The 12946-nt window shown below is 43.5% G+C and overlaps 1 protein-coding gene across 1 annotated transcript in view; it reads right to left on the minus strand.

The window, feature by feature from the left end:
- Window positions 1-12946, minus strand: part of ANKFN1 (ankyrin repeat and fibronectin type III domain containing 1) — a 925115-nt gene that overhangs the window by 789792 nt on the left and 122377 nt on the right. The gene's annotated exons all lie outside the window — the stretch shown is intronic.

Genomic DNA, 12946 nt, shown 5'->3' on the forward strand with positions numbered 1-12946 from the left:
TAATACGTTCGCAGTCTCTGGTCATCTTCTGTAATACGTTCGCAGTCTCTGGTCATCTCCTGTAGTATGTCCGCAGTCTCTGGTCCATCTCCTGTACTGTGTCTGCAGTCCATTGGTTCAGAATATTTTTTTTCTTGTTTTCCACCTCTAAAACCTAGGTGCGTCTTATGGTCAGGTACGTCTTATGGAGCGAAAAATAAGGTAATAACCATATTCAATACCCCTATTTGGGTAAAAGGGTTTAAACCAATAACCCAAAAATAATGGACTGGTGCAATTCTTTATACATATTAATCACATCCTGAATACTAAATACAAAAATTCCTAGAAAATACAGTCCAAAAACGTTTTCCTGCACAGTCCTCCAACTAAATTCTTCTGGTAAAAATGTTTTTATTTATCTGCAATATCTATATCCCACACCAGTGTGACATGAACAATAATGCTTGGTGTTCTCCAGGCTCCCACCTCAAAATTGGAGCAACACAGCATATATTAATTCAATCCTCTGAACTCCTAGCTCTGCCATGTAGGAATACTTCAGCCTCCTGACCACAGGGGTCTCCCTTGGTACACTTATTGGTGCCTCCAAGAATAAGGGGGTGCAGTTCCTTTAAGAACCCTTAAGTATTCATGCGGCCATTGTTTAGTGTTTCATGGTGCCTGGCCACGATCAAACTTATCTTGTTGTCTCCAACCTGCTTCGCAGTTTGATTAGAGTGAAAGTTATATCAGCTACAAACTATAGTATGTATACTGGAATTTATGCAGCTATGACACTATACTAATAATGGTAGTGATCAGGGACTTATAGTGGGACTGTGATAGTGTGGTGAATAATCAGTGTTTTAACAGACTCTGGCTGGGTGGTACATTAATTGACTGACATCAATAGTGACACAAATACAGTGATCAGTGCCTAATACTGTACATTGTCACTGTATGGCACTAGCTAGGAAGGGGGTTAACATCTAGAGACAATCAAGGGGTTAACTGTGTACCTAAAAATCTGTAAAGTGTGTTTTGTGCTACATTTACTTTAATGTGTGGCTGTTTATTCTCCCTGCTTTGCAGAGAGAATGAACAGCCAGATCGCTGTTCCCTGTACATAGAGTTCTGTGTTTTGACAACACAGAACCCTGTGGGTGATGGGACACAGCCAATCAGCTGACTTCAGACAAACTCATTAGCTGCAATGAGCTGTGAAATTCATGGTGTGTCCAATCACAGCACAGGTTGGCAGGGGGCATGCGCATACATGCCCTGAACCTGGAAGAAAGCTTGCAGCATACAGGTATGTCGCCTGGCCTGTAACTGCCACTCGTAGTACAACTACTGTGGGCAGGCGGCAAGCGTTAACTATCATCAGATTGTATTTTGTTTTGTGTTTATATTAATATTGCTGGTATTACGCTAAATATTTATTTTATGGGATCAACCTTTTGCTCAAATCATTTTAGCAGACTACATATCCTAAGCGATTGATTCCGTGCAACACAATGCAATCTCATCAATGTAAAAAGTTAATCGAGAAAAATAAACAGAAATTAAAAGTGATAGTTTCCGAATTGATGGATTGGTCCAAACACCACACATTTAACCTGGAAACTATTTAGTTTTTCCAACCCATCTGTTTTTTTCTTACTCACATTCTCCAAAAAAATCAATAAAAATTACAGGATAAGTAGGAAAAAAAAGCAGAATTTGTAATTGCTATAATAAATCAGACAATCAAAATAATTGTTCCTTCAAAGAAGCACTTCAGTATTAGGCCTTGTGCATACTGGGTGTTTAGCCCCCTGTGCATCAGATCCTGGCGTTTTTGTGTGGGCAGAAGGCATAATCCAGCCCCATTGCCAGCAGTCTGTAAATTTGTTGCGCTTGGACAGAACACTGAGTTGTACTACTCTTTAGGGCAATATGTGTTCAGGGATGAATGCCCACAATGCAGACTTCTTTCATTCTGGGTATTTATTCCTGGGCGCAAACTGCCTTAGGTGGGAATACACGATTAGAAAACCGACCGATCGGTCATCTGACAACTGAAAGGCGTTCGTTCGTTGGTCGAAATCGAAGCCCACATTAACCAATCTAAAAAAATTGTTCGTCGGGCGATACGTAGTGTTGACGTCTTCCATACAAGTGGAAGTGATGCAGTGTGCGTGTGATCTTGTAGCCACGCCCTGCCGCCCAGAACGAGCAATATACACAATTACCAGCAATGAGTATAATATCGTTTATTACATGACCTATATACATAAATAGTGATACATAAAATATAATCTGCAGAATTCTGGTTTCATTATCTCATTAGGCCAATCTACTTTTAACATTTGGATTTTTCGTTCGTGTTTACGAAGATTCCTTGGCCATAAACATCCGGGTCTTCTTCTGTTTCCGCTCATGCGTAATCGCGCTTGATAGATTTTTTCGTACGACCGTCATACCACCGCATAGCAAAACGGTCGCTCGTATGCAAAATGACAACATTTTCACTGTTGTTCAACCGGATTTTTTCTTTCACAATATCGTTATTGGTTAAAACATCCTGCTCATCAACGAACAGAAAATCGCTCAATCAGTGGTTCTGCAATATTTTCCGTATGATTTTCTTATCGTGTCTATGGGGCATTAGTACCAATTGGTCTGCCATCCAGCTGCAGCAGCTTTCAGCCTCCAATAAACTTTAACAGGCGTTCAGTAGGGCTAAATAGCACACCTGTGCCTTTCACCTGCATAAAAATGCCCAAATCTCATGCACAGGGGCAAGGGCGGACTGACAACTCATGGGGCCCCCGGGCAATAGGGGATCATAGGGCCCCTGTGTTCTTGCCCAAACTCAAAAAGCCTATGAAAAAGGTACCAGGGGCCCCTCATGGGGCCCCGTACTGACTCTGGGCCCTCGGGCAGTGCCCGAGTTTCCAAATGGTCAGTCCGCCCCTGCCCAGGGGTTACACGTCCATGCATGCACGAGGATTTACACATGGATCTGTCAGGAATGGACTCAGCACTGGTGGTGGGGCTCATCTGCCGTGTGGGCTGCAGTACCAGGGCTGACCAACGGGTGCTCTCAGCAGCCAGATGCTCACTCCTGTAGTCAGCCAACACCTGGGCTGGTTGCAGGAGGTGTATTTAAGGAATGACCAGGCCTGTGATCAGTGCCTTGGTGTATGTTTCCCATTAGCCCCTGTACCTGGTATCCTGTGTTCCTGCCTCGTTGCTGACCCTGCTTTGATCCTGACCTCTGCTGACCGTCTCCTGTTGAACCCCTGGCTTGCCTGACCATCCTTCTGCCTGATCCTCGGTACCGCGCTGCCCGCTACCTGTTGAACCTGGCTTGTGACTCCGACCATTCTCTGCTTGCTCCTCCTGTACCACGCTGCCCGCACGATACCGACCCGGCCTGTCTGACTACGCTTACTTCACCCGACGATCCATCCCACATGGATCACCTCTAGTAAGTCTGCCTGCCTCTTCCCATCAGACTCCATTCCTGCACTCCCCTGCCAGTACTCTCTACCACAGCCGGACGCACTCAGGGGTCGCGACCTGGTTCCAGTCTGCACCAAGTCCATCCCCACCATCAGGGGCCCTGGTGAATAGCAGGCTGGGACTTAGACCCCGCGCCCTGAGGAAATCCATGCTGTGGGCTCGGCCTGCCTGACCGCTCCACCTCTCCAGCCCTGACTGCACTGGTACCTATTAGTTTAAGGTTTATTGCACCTGGTTGTACATAGTTATGTAAGTGTTGAGTTTGATTGTTTGCACTGCGTTTGTTTGTGTTGTCTTTAATAAATTATATTGTGTTACACGCTATACCTGAAGTCTGCGTTTCTGTGTCGGTCCACACACCTCTGGTCATACCTGGAGCCCTGACAGGATCACACAGAATGAGTGATGTGATACTAGCTGTATTTAGAACATGCATGCAAAGGACACATTCAATGAATGCACAAAGTGCTTGTCTCTGGCCAAAACAGTGGAGGTGTAAAATCCTATTTTGAAAGCTGAAGTCTGAGTTCCAGACTACAAACAACGCGCTAATGAGGTGCCCTTTGTCATCTGATGGATATCTGTTTCTTCAGCTAATAATATTTTACAATTATGTAGAAGGGAATTTGCTCTTTAACATGTCATGATTCAAGATCTGCTCCTTCGACCAAAGTGTTTCTGAAGCTCATTAGAGGCATACACATGACATTTACGTTATTAGGTAACGCTAATAGGACACTCATAGTTCCTTTTGGAATGACTAACACTGAGTGGGAGACTTGGTGGATTCACGTAACTCGTGTCTGTTTCGATTAGGCCCAACATTCTTCTCTCTGCTATATTAGATCATCTGCCGTTCCACGTAATCATCAAATGAGCATCACCAAGGAACTCCCAGGAACGTTTAACACAATCACAGAAATCTTCATCAGATCATCTAGACATGTCATATAAAATGTTATGCGTAATGGAGATTACGTAGACAAAGAAGACTGTAAACTGGGAACACTTTGCTATATAACCTAATAGAAATACAGCTGTATATCATATCTTGTCATGGACAACATTTCTAAAGCTGCTTTCCATTGACAAAATAAAATGTGATACGTATCAGCCTCCCTGTAAATCAACCCATGTCATTCATGGTGCAACCCTTGGATATCTTAGAAGAAAAACACTGCACTGCATAAAATAAGAATACACCAAAACAGGAGAAAATCATGAATACAGAACTAAAAGGGATGGGAAAGAAGGGGTAACTCTAAATCAGGGATCTCCAAACATTTTAAACAAAGGGCCAGTTTACTGATCTTCAAACTTTAACCACTTGTCTACCGAGCACTTTCACCCCCTTCCTACCCAGGCCGATATTCAGCTTTCAGCTCTCGCACTTTGAATGACAATTGCGCGGTCATACAACACTGTACTCATTAAATTTGTATAATTTTTTTTAGACAGAGCTTTCTTTTGGTGGTATTTAATCACCACTGGGTGTTTTGCTAAACAAACCAAAAACAACTGAAGATTTTGAAAAAAAAACTTTTTTTCCTAGTTTCTGTTATAAAATTTTGTAAATGAGTAATTTTTTGCCTTCACTGATGTGCGCTAATGAGGCTGCAGTGATGGGCAGTGATAGGCTGCACTGATGGGCATTGATGTGGAGGCTCTAGTAGGTGGCACTGATGGGCATTGACAGGCATCACTGGTGGGCATGGACAGACATCACTGATGGGCACTGAAAGGCAGTACTCATATATGGCACTGATAGGCAGCACTGACTTGCACTGTTAGGCGGCACTGACTGGAACTTTTAGGCGGCACTGATTGGCAGCACTCATAGGTGGCACTGACTGGCCCTGATAGGTGGCACTGAAAGGCAGTTTAGATGGGCACTGATATGTGTAATTGATATGTGGCATTGATGTGCACTGATGGGCACTGACAGGTGGCACTGATGGGGCTACACTGATTTTTACATTGCCCACATATTGATTTCCAATGCCACTGATGCTTACACTACTAAGCCAGTCTTTTTCAACTAGGGAGCCATCTGGATTTTTCAGGTGTGTTGTAAAAAAATAAAATAAACAGCTAGGGAATCATGGGTGACTTTTTTTCACAAGGTCATTGCTGGAGGAAGAGTGTAGAGGGACTGCCTGGAAGGGAAGAAGGGAAAGGAGGAGTCCTGCATATGCTCATGGTGTCACTGGCAGCTATTAATTGGCCCGCAAGTGCAAATATCATGTGATCCACTTTTCCTGCCCCCTGGTTTGTGCAGAAAAGGTGAGTAGGAGGATAAGGAGGTAGATGAAGAAATGTCAACTTGTTTGCTACATGTGTGCTGGTAAGTAAGTAGGCTTGAAGAGGGGAAGGATGGACAGAGAGTTGTGCCCAGGCCAACCTGTTAGCAGTATGTAAGGAGATATTCAGAGAAGATGTCACCTTACTTGTTACATGTGTGGGACACTGAGATCTGCCATTGGTCACTGCTGGGGACACAGATTTATGCTGGAATTGTTGGGGACAATGTGATCTATACTGGTCACTACGTGTGACACTGAGCTCTACACTGGTTACTACTGGTAACTCTAAAACTGATACAGATCATTGCTATAGATCTATACATTGCCGAGGACCAGGGGCGGACTGACAACTCATGGGGCCCCCGGGCAATAGGGGATCATGGGGCCCGTGTCCTTTCCCAAACTCAAAAAAGCCTATGAAAACAGTACCAGGGGCATCTCATGGGGTCCCCTACTGACCCCGGGCCCTCGGGCAGTGCCCGAGTTTCCAAATGGTCAGTCCGCCCCTGCCGAGGACACTGAAATCTGTAATGATTATTGCTGGGGACCCGGAGATCTCTAACAATCATAGCCTGAGACACTGAGATCCATACTGATCACTGCTGGGAACACTGGAATCTGTACTGGTGGAAGTAACAAAGAGCCGTGGACAAGGAGCTTCGTGTCAGCTTCTTGTTCATCTCTTCCAGAATAGGGTAGTCATGTGCATCATCCCAAATTAGGTTTTTAATTTCAGGCAAGATTTACGGTTTTTACATACTGTATAAGACTGGGGTCTCTTGAGATTTTCACTTTTAAAGAATGGCATCATGAAAAAAGGCTGCAACAGAATGAATTGTCTCATTTTAATAAAATAGTACTAATGTATTTAAATGGTTGTCATTTGATATCAGATCCCATCGAAAGTTGATATGGCAATCAAATGTAGCATTACAGCTTCTATTCATACCATTAGCTTAAAGTGATACTGAACAAGTATGGAACACACACTGTTTAATTTACATTGGCCATTCTATTTCTGTATGTTGGTGATGGCACTGTAATTATTTTAATTTAAAAAAAATCGAAGTGCCTTTTTCCTAATCGATATACAGCTCGTTCCCATTCTGTCGGCAGAGAAACATAAGCAGAAGGAGCATTTAGTCCTCTGCTGCTAGTCACACATTCAAAATAATAAAAAAAAAAAAAACAACCTTTGGGATACAGAGTAAAAATAAATAATAATAATAATAATAAGCTATAACAGCTTCAACTCTACTGGGAAGGCTGTCCACAAGGTTTAGGTGTGTGTCTATGGGAAGGTTTGACCATTCTTCCAGAAGCTCATTTGTGAGGATAGGCACTGATGTCGGATGAGAAGGCCTGGCTCACCATCACGTTCCTCCACTCCAAACTCGCTCATCCATATCTTTATGGACCTTGTTTTGTGCACTGGTGCATAGTCATGTTGGAACAGGAAGGGGCCATCCCCAAACTGTTCCCACAAAGTTGGGAGCATGAAATTGTCCAAAATGTATCAATATGCTGACTGGAACTAAGAAGCCAAGCCCAACCCATGGAAAACAACCCCACACCACAATCCCCCCTCCACCAAAAATTTTACACTTGGCACAATGCAGTCAGGCAAGTACCATTCTCCTGGCAACCGCCAAACCCAGACAGGTCCATTGGATTGCCAGACAGAGAAGTGTGATTTGTCACTCCAGAGAACACGTCTCCACTGCTCTAGAGTCCAGTGGCGGCATGCGCTACGCCACTGCATGCAATGCTTTGCATTGCACTTGGTGATGTAAGACTTGGATGCAGCTGCTCAGCCAATGGAATCCCATTCCATGAAGCTCTCTACACTCTGTTGTTGTGCTAATCTGAAGGCTACAGGAAGTTTGGAGGTCTTTAGCTATTGACTCTGCAGACAATAACATTTCAAAAATGTTTGTAGAAGCATGCCTAGGTGCTTGATTTTATACATATGTGGCCATGAAAGTGATTGGAACACCTGAATCCATTGATTAGAAGGGGTGTCCCAATAGTTTTGGAAATATAGTGCATATCTGAAATCAAATCTTTATTATTTTTTGGCAATAACATAGGGCAGGTGGATTTCTGCCAGTCATGCCCCTCCAGCCTGTGTCTTCGAATAAGAGGGAGGTCAAGCCTCCATCAATCTACATGCATTATCCCGTCTCCATTATGTTTAGCTCCTTAGTGGGCATGGAGGAGGGAGGGAGTGGGCTGTCATTTAAGAAAAATAGGGAGGTGATAGGGTGATAGGGAGGAAATGCTCAGCATAGAAACTCAGTGAAAACGGAGTATGTACAGAGCTCCCAACACTGCTCTGCAAAATCCCCAACTGCAGTGGGGTCTTGGACAGAAGGGGGAGACAGAACAACAGGATCAACCAAGCTTTTTGCAGAGTATAGAAAACAAATCTCATTGCAACTAAGTATGAACATCATGTAACATACCGTTTAATGATAGTTTTTTATGATGTGGGTTTAGTGACACTTTAAGTTTTGTTTTACCTTTTTACACAAAATGGTTTTAGAAGAGCAGTAGAGACCTAGTAAAACAAGAGCAGACCTTTGGTTGATGTGTTCTGCAACGGTATGTTCTGTAACTTTAAACTATTTTATTTAAGTAGTAATTATTTTTTTTTCTTAGAAAATCCATACCACATAATTCATACTGTATAACACATAGATCAGTTGTATTATCAGAAAGCATGAAAAAAACCCAGATTTTTTGTATAAGAACAAGAGTACAATTTAAACAATAACTGCCTGAAACAATATGCTTTGATTAGGTAAATAATATGCATCTCACAGTGAAGGAGATTCTGAAGTATTTTAGAATAGATAGAAATGTATTTGCAGTGAAAGACTTTCACTGTTGAAAGGAATTGATTGCCATTTATAAACCATGGCTCGCACACCTGTGTTTTAAACATAATGAAGGGATTGTTTTATAGATGTGATCTAAACATCAAGGAGCAGGGGACTTTTAAAAGAACCATTGCTTTGATAGGAGGCCTCACTGACCAACAGTTGGGTACAGGAAGAGAAGGACCTTTCCTCCTAGCTGAGAAAATATGCTCCAGATTTTAGAGCTTCCCAGGTAGTTTTAAAGATAATGTATAATAGTAATGCATAGATTTCCTTTACTAATTATGGTCACAACCAGGGCTGGACTGACCATTTAGAAACTCGGACACTGCCCGAGGGCCTGGGGTCAGTAGGGGGCCCCATGAGATGCCCCTGGTAGGCTTTTTTAAGTTTAGGCAAAAACACAGGGGCCCCATGATCCCCTATTGCCCGGGGGCCCCATGAGTTGTCAGTCCGCCCCTGGTCACAACTAAACAATATACATTTTCTTTTAAGTCCTTTATTCTCTATTCTTATATCCAGCAAGCAGCTGCATCTTTGGATTCCTTTTCACAGGTTTTCCAGTTTTTAAATACCACCTACTGTAAAAAGACTGTTTACAGAGCTCAGTAGCTGAATCTAAAATTTACACTAAAATACAATTTTATACCAGATAATGAGCAAGACAATAATCATCCCTCTCACTTTCAACTCAGCCCATACGACTCCTGCCAGGAAAACCAAGTTCTTGGCTGTACCCAAGGAAGTGTACGTGTGCATGGAAAGGTACATAGAACTGTGCACACATCTACACATTCACATGAGCGTGAGCATAATGGTGAGAATGCACATTTGAACTGACTTTGGCATCCATAGGCCTATTTAAAGCACTGCAAGATTCAGGGTCAATGCTGAAAGTCCATCAGCTCCTGTGAGCCGTGATCAGACCCTGCTTGTTCCTGTGTAATACCCAGTTTTCCTTCTATGTTTAGTTTTGATCCCTCAAGTATCTGACCTCTGGTTTGTTTCTTGACTCCACATCTTGCAAGTCGCTTTGGCTCATCTTGTGTTTGTATAATGTTGACCTCAGCTGTGGTCCTGTTTATGCTCTCATCTTCTGAATCTGTCCTTCTGATGCCTGCCTGGTGCCAAATTTTGCCTCTCTGACCATGTTCCTGCCTCCTGCTTCTGCAAGCCCTGTAAAAGCATCTGGCACAAATTCTTGTTCTTCAGCTTTTACCTCACTGCAAGGTCCAGTTCTTCTGCTGGCCAGGACTTACTATTGGTGCCCATGCCATGTCCTACCCTGTTATCAATCTCAGGGGCAAACAGGACAGGATGTATAAGGGAAATGCTCTCTGATCAGTTTGACCTCTACCAGGTCTGTGACCACTCCTACACAGCTTTTACATAGAAACAGGGAGTCTGCAAGGGTACAACTCTTGCAGTGCTCACTATTCTGAAAACGCATAATCCTCATGAATTCTTTACTAAGGATTTAGTGCTTTTTCTAAGCAAAAAGTACTTGTGGGTGGCTTATCTGGCATAAAAGAAAGATGACAAATGTTTCCAGCTTTTTATTACTATTTGCACCATAGTTGGGCCATTTCCTCTCACGTCCTGTCTTGGAAAAAGTGACAAGCATGACATAAAGTAAATGGAACGGTCACCACTGTAAACTCAAGTAGCAGTAAAAGTCTAAGAGACTTGCCTACGTCCAAAGAACTGGCATCATTATTTGCTTGGGAGGTCTGTCGGTTACATGAGTTACCTAAAGTTATCATCTCGGACAGGGGTAGCCAGTTTGTGTCCAGGTTTGAGAGAGCCTTTTGTGCTCAGTTGGAAATTCAGCTTTCCTCCTCTTTGGCATACCACCCACAGTTCAATGGGGCCACAGAATGGGCCAACCAAGCCTTGGAACAGTTCCTATGTTACTATATTCCAGACCACCTTAACAACTGGTTGGACCTGTTACCTTGTGCAGAGTTTGCTCACAACAATGCCATCAATGCCGCCTCCCCATTATCTCCATTTATGGTAAACTATGGGTTCCAGCCATCCATCATCCTGATACATTCATTCTGCAGGGAATTCCTGTGTTAGAGGAACATCTCCGAGAACTCCATTCCACATGGGTGCAGATCCAAGAATCCTTGCAATGCTCCAGAGAGAGGTACAAATTCCATGCTGACATCCAGGCCTACCTTCACACTCCAACGAAGTTGGAGAGAGGGTCTGGCTGTCTTCCTGTAACCTCTGACTCCGTGTTCCCTCACTAAAAGAGAGCTTCATGGAATGGGTTTCCATGGCCAGGTAGCTGCATCCAAGCCTTACATCACCAAGTTCAATGTAAAGCGTCGGATGCAGTGGTGTAAAGCACGCCACCACTGGACTCTACAGCAGTGAAGATGTATTCTCTGGAGTGATGAATCACACTTCTCTGTCTGACAATCTGATGGATGTGTCTGGGTTTGGCAGTTGCTAGGAGAACAGTACGTGCCTGACTGCATTGTGCCAAGTGTAAAGTTTGGTGCAGAGGGGATTATGGTGTGCGGCTGTTTTTCAGGGGTTGGCCCCTTCGTTCCAGTGAAGGAAACTCTTAAGGTGACAGCTTACCAAAACATTTTGGACAATTTCATGCTCCCAACTTTGTGGGAACAGTTTGGGGATGGCCCCTTCCTGTTCCAACATGACTGCGCACCAGTGCACAAAGCAAAGTCCATAAAGACATGGAGGAGCCAGTTTCAGGGGGTTGGCCCCTTCGTTCCCCTTCGGAACGAAGGGGTTGGCCCCTTCGTTCCAGTGAAGGAAACTCTTAAGGTGACAGCTTACCAAAACATTTTGGACAATTTCATGCTCCCAACTTTGTGGGAACAGTTTGGGGATGGCCCCTTCCTGTTCCAACATGACTGCGCACCAGTGCACAAAGCAAAGTCCATAAAGACATGGAGGAGCCAGTTTGGGGTGGAGGAACTTGACTGTCCTACACAGAGCCCTGACCTCAACCCGTTAGAACACCTTTGGGATGAATTAGAGCAGAGACTGCAAGCCAGGCCTTCTCGTCCGACATCAGTGCCTGACCTCACAAATGTACTTCTGGAAGAATGGTGAAACATTCCCATAGACACCCTCCTAAACCTTGTGGACGGCCTTCCCAGAAGAGTTGAAGCTGTTATAGCAGCAAAGGGTGGGCCTACTTAATATTGAACCCTACAGACTAGGACTGGGATGTCATTAAAGTTCATGTGTGTGTAAAGGCAGGTGCCCCAATACTTTTGGCAATATAGTGTATATCTGTGCATCAAATCTGCCAGGGTTCACCAGAATCACAGAATACAGGTTTTACAGGACAGAGGACAACAGTGTGCCCATCCACATGCCAAATCACCCTTTGCTGACTCTTTACGTGAGTTGCAAATGGCTAGGAGAGATCTTCTAGTGTATTATGAAAACTTGACCCACTGAGAAAGATTTGCTAAAACTGATGCACACAGAATCCATATGAGCTGTGCATAGTAACTAATCAGCTTCTAGGTTTTATTGTTAAAGCTTAATTGAACGAGCTGAAATCAGAAACTGATTGGTTACTATGCACAGCTGCACCAGATTCTGTTTGCCTTTTTTTATCACCGTGGGGAGAGATTTAATAAAGTGGTGCAGAGGCTATATTTGAAAAAGGAGATAAAAACAGTAAATTGCTGGCTCTTTTGATGGCGGACAGTAAATTACATATGGTTATACCCTGCATTTACTCTCAAGAAAGCAGATTGTTACAAGATAGGGAGGACGTTCCTCACATATTATAGTACACTATAATCTCCCATACCTTCATACAAAGTCAGCTCCACTCTCTCCCACACCACCTTCCATTACCATCTCTATCTGCCTCAGTGAACAACTAGATGCCCGATTTACTGAGGAGGAAGAAGTGGTGGCTGCCATCAGTTCTTTCCCAAACAGTAAATCTCCAGGTTCAGATGGACTGAACCACTTACAGTGAAGGGAATAAGTATTTGATCCCCTGCTGATTTTGAATGTTTGCCCACTCACAAAGAAATGATCAGTCTAAAAATTGAAATGGTAGGTGTATTGTAACACAGAGACAGAACAGCAACACAAAATTCAAAAGAAATGCATGTCTATCAAACTATGCACTGATTTGCATGTTCATGAGAGAAATAAGTATTTGATCCCTTTCACAAAACAAGATTTAGTAGTGTGTTACCAATTGTTTTCTTGGTGACTTTGGTCCCAGCTGCCTGGAGATCATTGGCAAGATCCTCACGTGTA

The sequence above is a fragment of the Staurois parvus genome, unplaced genomic scaffold, assembly GCF_062004578.1.
Source record: "Staurois parvus isolate SC_StPar_1 unplaced genomic scaffold, SC_StPar_1.0 ptg000592l, whole genome shotgun sequence".
Lineage (NCBI taxonomy): Eukaryota > Metazoa > Chordata > Amphibia > Anura > Ranidae > Staurois > Staurois parvus.